Source organism: Moschus berezovskii, chromosome X (genome assembly GCF_049115385.1).
Source record: "Moschus berezovskii isolate FMDL1 chromosome X, NW_MosBer_1.0, whole genome shotgun sequence".
Lineage (NCBI taxonomy): Eukaryota > Metazoa > Chordata > Mammalia > Artiodactyla > Moschidae > Moschus > Moschus berezovskii.
This window is the reverse complement of record NC_142488.1, coordinates 75,892,842-75,904,794: the sequence shown is the minus strand read 5'-3', so window position 1 is coordinate 75,904,794 and position 11,953 is coordinate 75,892,842.

The window sequence follows — 11,953 nt, the reverse complement described above, 5'->3', positions numbered from 1 at the left end:
TGTGTCTGCCCTCTGATGCCCTCTCACAACACCTACCGTCTTACTTGGGTTTCTCTTTCCTTGGACGTGGGGTATGTCTTCATGACTGTTCCAGCAAAGCGCAGACGCTTCTCCTTAACTTGGACGAGGGGTATCTCATCACGGCCACCACTCCTGACCTTGAACATGGAGCAGTTCCTTTTGGCCCTCCTGAGCCCACGCAGGAAATGATAGATTCTTCAGTAAATGGTGTTGGGAAAACTAGACAGCCAATACAAAGAATGAAACTCTACCAGTATCTTACACAATACAAAAAAGATAACTGAAAATGGATTAAAAATTTGGCTGTAAGACTTTAAATCACAGAATTCCTAGAAGAAGACATAGTTTAAGTTCCTTGACGTTGGTCTTGCCATTGATTTTTTGGATTTGACACCAACAGCAAAAATTAATAGGACTACATCAAGGTAAAAACTTCTCTACAGCAAAGGAAACCATCAAAAAAAAAAAAAAAAAAAAAAAAAACCTATGCAATAGGGCTTCCCTGGTGCCTCAGTGGTAAAGAATCTGCCTGCAGTGCAGGAGACTGCTTACATTGCAGGAGTAGCGAGTTTGATCCCTGGGTTGGGAGTGACCCTGGGAAAGAAAATGGCAACCACTCCAGTATTCTTGCTTGGCAAATCCCGTGGACAGAGAATCCCGGTGGGGTACAGTCCATGGGGTCGCAAGAGCTGGGCAGGACTTATTGATTAAATCACCACCAAAACCTGTGGAATGGAAGAAAATATTTGCAAATCACATGTCTGAAGAAGGATTGATATCCAAAATGCATAAAGAACTCATGCAACTCAGCAAAAATTATTTTTATTAAAAAATGGTCAAAAGAACTGAATATACAGTTTTCCAAAAATATCTTAAAGGCTAATAGGTACATAAAATGATGCTCAACATCACTAAGCATCAGGGAAATGCAAATCAAATCCACAATGAGATATCACATCATACTTATTAGGATAGCTATTATCAAAAAGATAAGAAATGTATTGGAGAGGATATGATTTTAAAAAAAGGAACGCCTGTCCATTTTTGGTGAGAATGTTTCCAGTCATTATGGGGACCAGTATGGAGTGTCCTCAAAAAATAAAAATTAGAGCTACCATATAATTCAGCAATTCCACTTCTGAATATTTATCTGAGGGAAACAAAAGCACTATCTTCAAAAGATACCTGCACCTCTATGTTCATTTCATTATTATTTACAGTAGACAAGACATAGAAACAACTTAAGTCTTCATCAAAGAATGAATGGAAAAATAAAATGTGATATAGTTCAGCCATATAAAAAAAGGAAACTCTGCCATTTGAGACAATTTGGATGGACCTTGATGGCAAGTGACCTTATGTTAAGTGATAAAAGTCAGACAGAGAAAGACAAATACTGTATTATCTCATTTATATGTGGAATCTAGAATACCTGAACTGATAGTTACAAAGAATATTATTAGCGGTTGACATGATGGGGGGTGGAAGGTAGATGAAATAGGGGTAGGTGGTGGAAATATAAAAACTTCCAGATATAAGATAAATAAGTTCGTATAAATAAATTTATAAGATAAATAAGATGCAATGTACAGCATAGTAACTAAAATGTTATTTTATTTGTTGAGAGAATTTATTTGTGATTCCACCTTGTTGCCTGTCAAAGTGGTATTACTATTAGGCAACCCTTGATTTCCACCTGGAATGTGTTCAAATTTTCATTGGTGAATAGGTTTTTCCAAATGAAAAATGCATTTCCCCTATCAGTCTTGTCATTTACAATGTCTATCTTCTTAAACCAACGAAAATAGCATTAAACCAATAGGATATCCGAACTGTAGATAGAACCACAAATACTTGAAAGCTCCCAGTTACTAAAAATCTTGTCCATGGGGAAAATTCAGCTTCATTTTGAGTTCTATATTAGACCTAAAGGATATAGCCATCAGTGCATATTTAGTAGCAGGATATGAAATTACTGATAGTGATGGAAGCAAGGGGTTTCATTTGACTGAGAATGTTGTAGAGGCCCTAACTTTAGGGTTTATCTGAACATAGAGGTATAGGTGGTAAGGGATGAACAAGCCCGACAAAGTCAGAGCTTGTCTTCTCAGGTGGTTAAACAGCCTACCTCTAAAAGTTGCAAAAACCATGAAACTTTGGATAGTAGGAAAGGAGATAACAGAAAGCTGGAGCCATTTTCACACATTGTTATGCTATGCAGAATTAAATAGTTACTAATATTAGTAAAAGTGAAAGAATTAGAAGGATTCCTCAGTTGAAATGTTTATTTCATATAAAACTCAGTTTATGGTTTATGATTTTATTGACTTTTGCAGAAGCTTAAATCCAAATATTAGATCTTGCCAAAAATATATTCTTCACTTTGACCCACAACATATCTCACATTTTCATAGCTGACTAGAATTTCAAAATTGGTGAAATTTGAAACTGGTGAAAATTAACAGTAAGTGTGACATCCTTAATTAAAATAAACACTGTTTACAAATTAGAAATATGTAGAGGAAATATGAAAGGTATTTTAAGGCTTGCTACTCTCTCTTCCTGTATCGTTTCCATTTAAATCATTCTACACTACTTTCATGTTAATCTCCCAAATGGGTTCCTATTATATGCTTATTGCCTACCCATTCACTGTGGTCTGTGATTTAGTCCCATATTAATTGATGGAACCCAGGTCTCCTGCATTGCAGGTAGATTCTTTATAGTCTGATCCACCAGGGAAGTCCTGCATATTAACTATCAAACCTTATCTCCCACGAATTCTGTGTTTCCCTTTAGTTGATTCTTCAGTGTTTCATGACGGAGAAGGCAATGGAACCCCACTCCAGTATTCTTGCCTGGAGAATCCCAGGGATGGGGTAGCCTGGCGGGCTGCCGTCTATGGGGTCACCCAGAGTTGGACACTACTGAAGCGACTTAGCAGAAGCAGTGTTTCATGAACAGTATCTACCACTCCAATTTCTTACTCTTATCTTCAACCTCCCCCTTCAGTTCTACTTGTTCTTTAGTGTTCTATTCAAGTTTTATAAAGGCTGTCCATTATTCTTGCATACAACATGATCTTTCTTCTTAGCCTTTGAACTGTGCATATTGACATTTAACTATAGCTTTTATAGTGATTTCTAATTATTTATAATATAAACCCTGTTGCTTCATCTCTATTGGAATTTTTTTACATAAAAATTATTTTCAATGTTAGACGTTGAATTATGCCTAAATCCTTTTTAAATTTTTATTCCCCACTTTGACTAATTTTTTTCCTTGGCGTGTTCATGTCATTTTGGAATTTCAAAATCTTCACAGTCTGCTAATCTCAGATGGCAAGGCGATCTAAGAGTCAAGCTCTAACATCTTTTTAAATATAAACTGTATCCAAAGTATTGTGAGTTTAACTTGTTTTATTAAAAAAAAAAAGTCATCCAAAAGTGAAGAAATACCCTCCCTCATCAAAATAAAGTGAATTATCATGACATAGTCTGAAAAGTTTATTAGTTCAGGTCAATTGGATTTGTTTTTATTGTAGTGTCAGCAGAAGTCTCTGATTAAAATAAGCGATGGAAGTTTTTGATAGGTCTATTCCAAAAATTTTAATAAACATGCCTCATATCCCAGGCAGCCTTACCATTGCTAAATCAGTACATTTGCCTTCCTGGAAGTTCGGCCTCCTGTACTTCTAAGGTATCAAGGTTAAAATGGCGTTCCAGGTCTATTTTCGCAGTTCTGCTACCATTTCGTTTAAAACTATAAACGTTAGAGAAGCACTGTAATACATCTAGATAATATATAAAAAGGGAAAATCTTATATGGCTAGTGTGGGGCCAAGAAAGGGGACTATTGTTTAAACTTTTAAAGAGCCAAGATTCAGAATTATCATCATGATTTAGGCATTTTATATTTGAAATGACTACCACTCTTCCCAGTGATAGTCAACTAACTTTATACATGACTTTGTTTTCATATTTCATAATTTAGCTGCTCATAGACTTCAAGGGAGAAAATTTATTTTATTTTATTTATTTTGTAATTAATTTATTTTAAATGGAGGCTAATTACTTTACAATATTTTATTGGTTTTGCCATACATTGACATGAATTCGCCATGGGTATACATGTGTTCCCCATCTTGAACACCCCTTCCACCACCCTCCCCATATCATCCCTCTGGGTCATCGCAGTGCACCCACCCCGAGAATCCTGTATCATGGATCAAACCTAGACTGGAGATTCATTTCACATATGATAATGTACATATCTCAGTGCCATTCTCCCAAATCATCCCACCCTCACCCTCTCCCACAGAGTCCAAAAGACTGTTCTATACATCTGTGTCTCGTTTGATGTCTCGTATACAGGGTTATCATTACCATCTTTCTAAAGTCCATATATACGCGTTAGTATACTGTATTGGTGCTTTTGAACTGTGGTGCTGGAGAAGACTCTTGAGAGTCCCTTGGACTGCAAGGAGATCCAACCAGTCCATTCTAAAGGAGATCAGTCCTGGGTGTTCATTGGAAGGACTGATGCTAAAGCTGAAACTCCAATTCTTTGGCCATCTCACTGGACGAGTTGACTCACTGGAAAAGACTTTGATGCTGGGAGGAATTGGGGGCAGGAGGAAAAGGGGATGACAGAGAATGAGATGGCTGGATGGCATCACCGACTCAATGGACATGAGTTTGAGTGAACTCCGGGAGTTGGTGATGGACACGGAGGCCTGGCGTGCTGTGATTCATGGGGTCGCAAAGAGTCGGACATGACTGAGTGACTGAACTGAACTGAACTGAACTGATAATGTATAGATATTTTTCTTTCTGTCTTACTTCACCCTGTATAATAGGCTCCAGTATCACCACCTCATTAGAACTGATTCAAATGTGTTCTTTTTAATTGCTGAATAATACTCCATTGTGTATATGTACCAGTGCTTTCTTATCCATTCCTCTGCAGATGGACATCTAGGTTGCTTCCATGTCCTGGCTATTATAAACAGTGCTGCGATGAACATTGGGGTACGTGTGTCTCTTTCAATTCTAGTTTCCTTGGTGTGTATGCCCAGGAGTGGGATTTCTGTGTCATATGGCAGTTCTATTTCCAGTTTTTTCAGGAATCTCCACACTGTTCTCCATAGTGGTTGTACTAGTTTGCATTCCTACCAACAGCATAAGAGTATTCCCTTTTTTCCACACCCTCTCCACCATTTATTGCTTGTATACTTTTGGATAGCAGTCATTCTGACTGGCATGAAATCGTACCTCATTGTGGTTTTGATTTGCATTTATCTCATTATGAGTGATGTTGAGCATCTTTTCATGTGTTTGTTAGCCATCTGTATGTCTTCTTTGGAGAAATGTCTGTTTAGTTCTTTGGCCCATTTTTTGATTGGGTTGTTTATTTTTCAGGGCTTGAGCTGCAGAAGTTGCTTGTATATTTTTGAGTTTAATTCTTTGTCAGTTGCTTTGTTTGCTATTATTTTCTCCCATTCTGAAGGCTGTCTTTTCATTCCTTTGCTGTGCAGAAGTTTTTAATTAGGCCCCATTTTTTTTCGTTTTTTTTATTTTTAAAAAAATTATTTATTTTAATTGGAGGCTAATTACTTTACATTATTGTATTGGTTGTGCCATACATTGATATGAATCTGCCCCGGGTATACAAGTGTTCCCCATCTTGAATGCCCCTCTCACTTCCCTCCCCATCCCATCGCTCTGATTCATCCCAGTACACCTACCCCGAGCATCCTGTATCGTGCATTGAACCTGGACTTGCGATTCATTTCACATATGATAATATATATGTTTCAATGCCATTCTCCCAAATCATCCCACCCTCGCCCTCTCCCACACAGTCCAAAAGACTGTTATAGACATCTGCATCTCTTTTACTGTCTCGTGTACAGGGTTATCATTATCATCTTTCTAAATTCTATATATATGCGCTTGTATACTGTATTGGTGATTTTCTTTCTGGCTTACTTCACTCTGTATGATAGACTCCAGTTTCATCCACCTCATTAGAACTGATTCAAATGTATTATTTTTAATTGCTGAGTAATACTCCATTGTATTACTCCATATTGTATATGTACCAAAGCTTTCTTATCCATTCCTCTGCAGATGGACAGTTAGGTTGCTTCCATGTCCTAGCTACCATAAACAGTGCTGCGATGAACATTGGAGTACATGTGTCTCTTTCAATTCTGGTTTCCTCGGTGTGTATGCCCAGGAGTGCAATTGTTGGGTCGTATGGCGATCCAAAAGTCTACAAGCAATAGATGCTGGAGAGGGTGTGGAGAAAAGGGAACCCTCTTACACTCATGGTGGGAATACAAACTAGTGCAACCACTATGGAGAAGAGTGTGGAGATTCCTTTAAAAAGTGGAAATAGAACTGCCATACTTTTGCTTTTATTTCAAATATTCTGGGAGATGGGTAATGGAGGATCCTGTTGTGCTTTATGAAGGAGTGTTTTGCCTATGTTCTCCTCTAGGTGTTTTATAGTTTCTTGTCTTATGTTTAGATCTTTAATTAATTTTTGAGTTTATTTTTGTGTATGGTATTAGGGAATGTTCTAGTTTTATTATTTTACCAGTGGTTGACCAGTTTCCCCAACACCACTTGTTAAAGAGATTGTCTTATCTCCATTTAATATTCTTGCCTCTTTTGTCAAAGATAAAGGGTCCATTGTTGCATGGATTTCTCTCTGGGCTTTCTATTTTGTTCCATTAATCTATATTTCTGTCTTTATGCCAGTACCATACTGTCTCGATGACTGTGGCTTTGTAGTAGAGCCTGATGACCGGCAGGTTGATTCCCCCAGTTCCATTTTTCTTCCTCAAGATTGCTTTGGCTATTCGAGGTTTTTTGTATTTCCATACAAACTGTGAGATTATTTGTTATAGCTCTGTGAAAAATATCGTTGGTAGCCTGATAAGCATTGCATTGAACCTATAAACTACTTTGGGTGATGTACTCATTTCCTTAATATTTATTATTCCAATCCACGAACACGGTATATTTCTCCATCTATTAGTGCCCTCTCTGATTTCTTTCACCATTGCTTTACAGTTTTCTATATATAGGTCTTTCATTTCTTTACGTAGATATATTCCTAAGTATTTTATTCTTCTCATTGCAATGGTGAATGGAATTGCTTCCTTAATTTCTCTTTCTATTTTCTCATTATTAGTGTATAGGTATGCAAGGGATTTCTGTGTGTTGATTTTATATCCTGCAACTTTACTATATTCATTGATTAGCTCTAGTAATTTTCTGGTAGAGTCTTCTGTGTAGAGGATCATGTCACCTGCAAATAGTGAGAGTTTTGTTTCTTGTTTCCAATTTGGATTCCTTTTATGTCTTTTGCTGCTCTGTTTGCTGTGGCCAAAACTTCCAGAACTATGTTGAATAGTAGTGGTGAGAGTGGGCACCCTTATCTTTTTCCTGACTTTAGGGGAAATACTTTCAGTTTTTCAACATTGAGGATAATGTTTGCTGTGGGTTTGTCATATATAGCTTTTATTATGTTGAGGAATTTTCCTTCTATTCCCGCCTTCTGGAGGGTTTTGATCATAAATGGATGTTAAATTTTGTCAAGGGCTTTCTCTGCATCTATTGAGATAATCATATGGTTTTATTTTTCATTTTTGTTAATGTGGTGTATTACCTTGATTGATTTGTGGACATTGAAGAATTCTTGCATCCCTGGTATGAAGCCTCCTTGGTCATGATGCGTGATCTTTTCAATGTGTTGTTGGATTCTGATTTCTAGAATTTTGTTAAGGATTTTTGCATCTATGTCCCTCAGTGATATTGGCCTCTAGGTTTTTGTTTGTTTGTTTGTTTGTTTTTTGTGGCATCTTTGTCAGGTTTTGGTATTAGGGTGATGGTGGCCTCATAAAATGAGTTTGGAAGTTTACATTTCTCTGCAAATTTCTGGAACAGTTTGAGTAGAATAGGTGTTAGCTCTTCTCTAAATTTTTGGTAGAATTCAGCTGTGAAGCCGTCTGGACCTGGGCTTTTGTTTGCTGGAAGATTTATTACTACAGTTTCAATTTCCATGCTTGTGATGGGTCTATTAAGATTTTCTATTTCTTCCTGGTTCAGATTTGGAAAGTTGTACTTTTCTAAGAATTTGTCCATTTCTTCCAAGCTGTCCATTTTATTGGCATATAATCGTTGATGGTAGTCTCTTATGATCCTTTGTATTTCTGTGTTTTCTGTTGTGATCTTTCCCTTTTCATTTCTAATTTTATTGATGGGTTTTTTTTCCCTTTGTTTCTTTATTTTTATTAATTTATTTTTTATTGGAGGTTAATTATTTTATAATATTATATTGGTTGGTTTTGCCATACATTGACATGAATCCGCCCCGGGTGTACATGGGTTCCCCCACCTGAACCACCCTCCCTCCTCCCTTTATCCTCCCTCTGGGTCATCCCCGCACACCAGCCCTGAGCATCCTGTAACATGCATCGACCCTGAACTGGTGATTCATTTCACATATGACAACATACATGTTTCAATGCCATTCTCGCAGATCATCCCACCCTCACCCTCTCCCACAGAGTCCCAATGACTGTTCTATACATCTGTGTCCCTTTTGCTGTCTCCCTTTGTTTCTTAATGAGTCCGGCTAGTGGTTTGTCAATTTAATATACCGTCTCAAGGAACCAGCTTTTGGTTTTGTTGATTTTTGGTATGGTCTCATTTTTTTTTCTTTTGTATTTATTTATACCCTAATTTTTAAGTTTTATTTCCTTCTGCTATCCCTGGGTTTCTTCATTTTGTCCTTTTCTAGTTGCTTTAGGTGCAAAGTTAGGTTACTGAGTTGACTATTTTCTTATTTCTTAATGTATGCCTGCATTGCTATGAACGTTCCCCTTAGCACTGCTTTTACAGTGTCCCACAAGTTTTGGGTTGCTGTATTTTCATTTTCATTCGTTTCTATGCATAGTTTGATTTCTTTTTTGATTTCCTCTATGATTTGCTGGTTTTTCAGCTTCCATATGTTGGAATTTTGAATAATTTTTCTCCTGTTATTTATCTCTAATCTTACTGCATTGTGCACAGAAAAGATGCTTGGAATGATTTCAACTATTTTGAATTTACCAAGACTAGATTAATGACCCAGGACGTGATCTATCCTGGAGAATTTTCCGTGTGCACTTGAGAAGAAGGTGAAATCATTGTTTTGGGGTGAAATGTCTTATAGATATCTATTAGGTCTAACTGGTTTATTGCATCATTTAACGTTAGTGTTTCCTTTTTAATTTTCTGTTTAGTTGATCTATCCATAGGTGTGAGTGGCATATTAAAGTCTCCAACTATTATTGTGTTATTGTTAATTTCCCCTTTCATACTTGTTAGAATTTGTCTTAGATATTGCGGTGCTCCTATGTTGGGTGAATATATATTTATAATTGTATCTTTGTCTTGGAATGATCCTTTGATCATTATGTAGTGTCCTTTGTCTCTTTTCACAGCCTTTGTTTTAAAGTCTGTTTTATCTGATATGAGTATTGCTACTCCTGCTTTCTTTTGGTCTCTATTTGCATGGAATATCTTTTTCTAGCCCTTCACTTTCAGTCTGCATGTGTCCCTTGTTTCGAGGTGGGCCTCTTGTAGACAACATATATAGGGGTCTTGTTTTTGTATCCTTTCATCTAGTCTGTGTCTTTTGGTTGGAGCATTCAACCCATTTACATTTAAGGCAATTATTGATAAGTATTATCCATTTGCCATTTGCTTTGTTGTTTTGGGTTCGAGTTTACACACCCTTTCTGTGTTTCCTGTTAGAGAAGATCCTTTAGCATTTGTTGGAGAGCTGGTTTGGTGGTGCTGAATTCTCTCAGCTTTTACTTGTCTGTAAAGCTTTTGATTTCTCCTTCATATTTGAATGAGATCCTTGCTGGGTACAGTAATCTGGGCTGTAGGTTATTTTCTTTAAACACTTTAAGTATGTCCTGCCATTCCCTCCTGGCCTGAAGTTTCTATTGAAAGATCAGCTGTTATCCTTATGGGGATCCGCTTGTGTGTTATTTGTTGTTTTTCCCTTGCTGCTTTTAATATTTTATCTTTGTGTTTGATCATTGTTAATTTGATTAATATGTGTATTTGGGTATTTCGCCTTGGGTTTATCCTGTTTGTGACTCTCTGGATTTCTTGGACTTGGGTGATTATTTCCTTCCACATTTTAGGGAAATTTTCAACTATTATCTTCTCAAGTATTTTCTCATGGTCTTTCTTTTTGTCTTCTTCTGGTACTCCTATGATTCGGATGTTGGAGCATTTAACATTGTCCCAGTGGTCTCTGATATTGTCCTCATTCCTTTTAATTCATTTTTCTTTTTTCCTCTCTGTTTCATTTATTTCTACCATTCTATCTTCTAATTCACTTATTCACTTATTCTGCCTCCATTATTCTACTGTTGGTTCCCTCCAGAGTGTTTTTTATCTCATCTATTGCATTATTCATTGCATATTGACTCTCTTTTATTTCTTCTAGATCCTTATTAAACCTTTCTTGCATCTTCTCAATCCTTGTCTCCAGGTTATTTATCTGTAACTCCAATTTTTTTCAAGATTTTGCATCAATTTCACTATCATTATTTGGAATTCTTTATTAGGTAGGTTCCCTATCTCTTCCTCTTTTGGTTGGGTTGGTGGACATTTATCCTGTTCCTTTATTTGCTGGGTATTTCTCTGCCTCTTCATCTTGCTTATATTGCTGTGTTTGGGATGGCCTTTCCGTCTTCTGGCAGTTTTTGAAGTTCTCTTTATTGTGGAGTTTCCACGCTGTGGGTGGGGTTGGATGGGTGGCTTGTCAAAGTTCCCTGCTTATGGAAGCTTGTGTCAGTGTTCTGGAGGGTGGAACTGGATTTCCTCTCTCTGGAGTGCAGTGAAGTGTCCAACAATGAGTTATGAGATGTCAATGGGTTTGGGGTGACTTTGGGCAGCTTGTATATTGAAACTCAGGTTTATGTTCCTGTGTTGATGGAGAATTTGTGTGGTATGTCTTGCTCTGAAACATGTTGACCACTGGGTGGTGCTTGGTTTTCAGTCTAGTTATGGTGGCGTTTGATGATCTCCTATCTATTAATGTTCCCTGGAGTCAGGAGTTCTCTGGTGTTCTCAGGATTTGGACTTAAGCCTCCTGCCTCTGGTTTTCAGTCTTATTCTTGCAGTAGCCTCAAGACTTCTCTATCTGTCACTTCCAAGGTGGTTCCCTCTGTTTTAGCTTCTTCTGTTTGCTGGTCTATTCAGTGTCTAATTTCTGCCTTGACATTAAAGGTCAGTGGTGGACACCTTAAGGCTCATCTGTTCAGTTTTGCTGTTGGGAGGGAGGAACACTCCAAAGAAATAACACTGGCATCTTTGGGGAGTGCTTGCAGTGTTTCGTCCACACTGGGCTTGCCCCCACTCAGGGCGTGTGTGCTGTCCCAGTCTACACTGCACAGGCTCTAGTTTGCTCTGCCGTGAACTATCTGAGGCCAGCACTGGGTTGTATGCACTTTCCAGGTCTAAGTCACTCAGGTTCAGGTCCTTGGGTACTCCACAAAGGTGCAGACTTGGTTGGGCCTGCGTTTTGTGCCCTTCCCCGGTCTGAGCAGCTCAGGTGATCAGGTGTTTGGTGAGCACCGTCACTGTGACATCGCCTCCCTGGTCCCTGCTGCTTGGTTTTCTGGGTGTACAACCAGCGCTCCTCCTCAGACCAATGTCGACCATCCAGAATCCCAAGAAAACTTGGTTAGCAATGAAGCCTGCTTACAGTTGGTATCAGATGTCCCCTTCCGGCTCTGGAAGCCCTCTCCTTCCTGTTTCGGCAGAGGATGGAGGATGAGCCATCTACAGCTGGGAGCTCTATACAGTCCTTTTTTCTGTGAGCGGGTCTGGTGGTGTCTTAGGTTAAGGCTTTT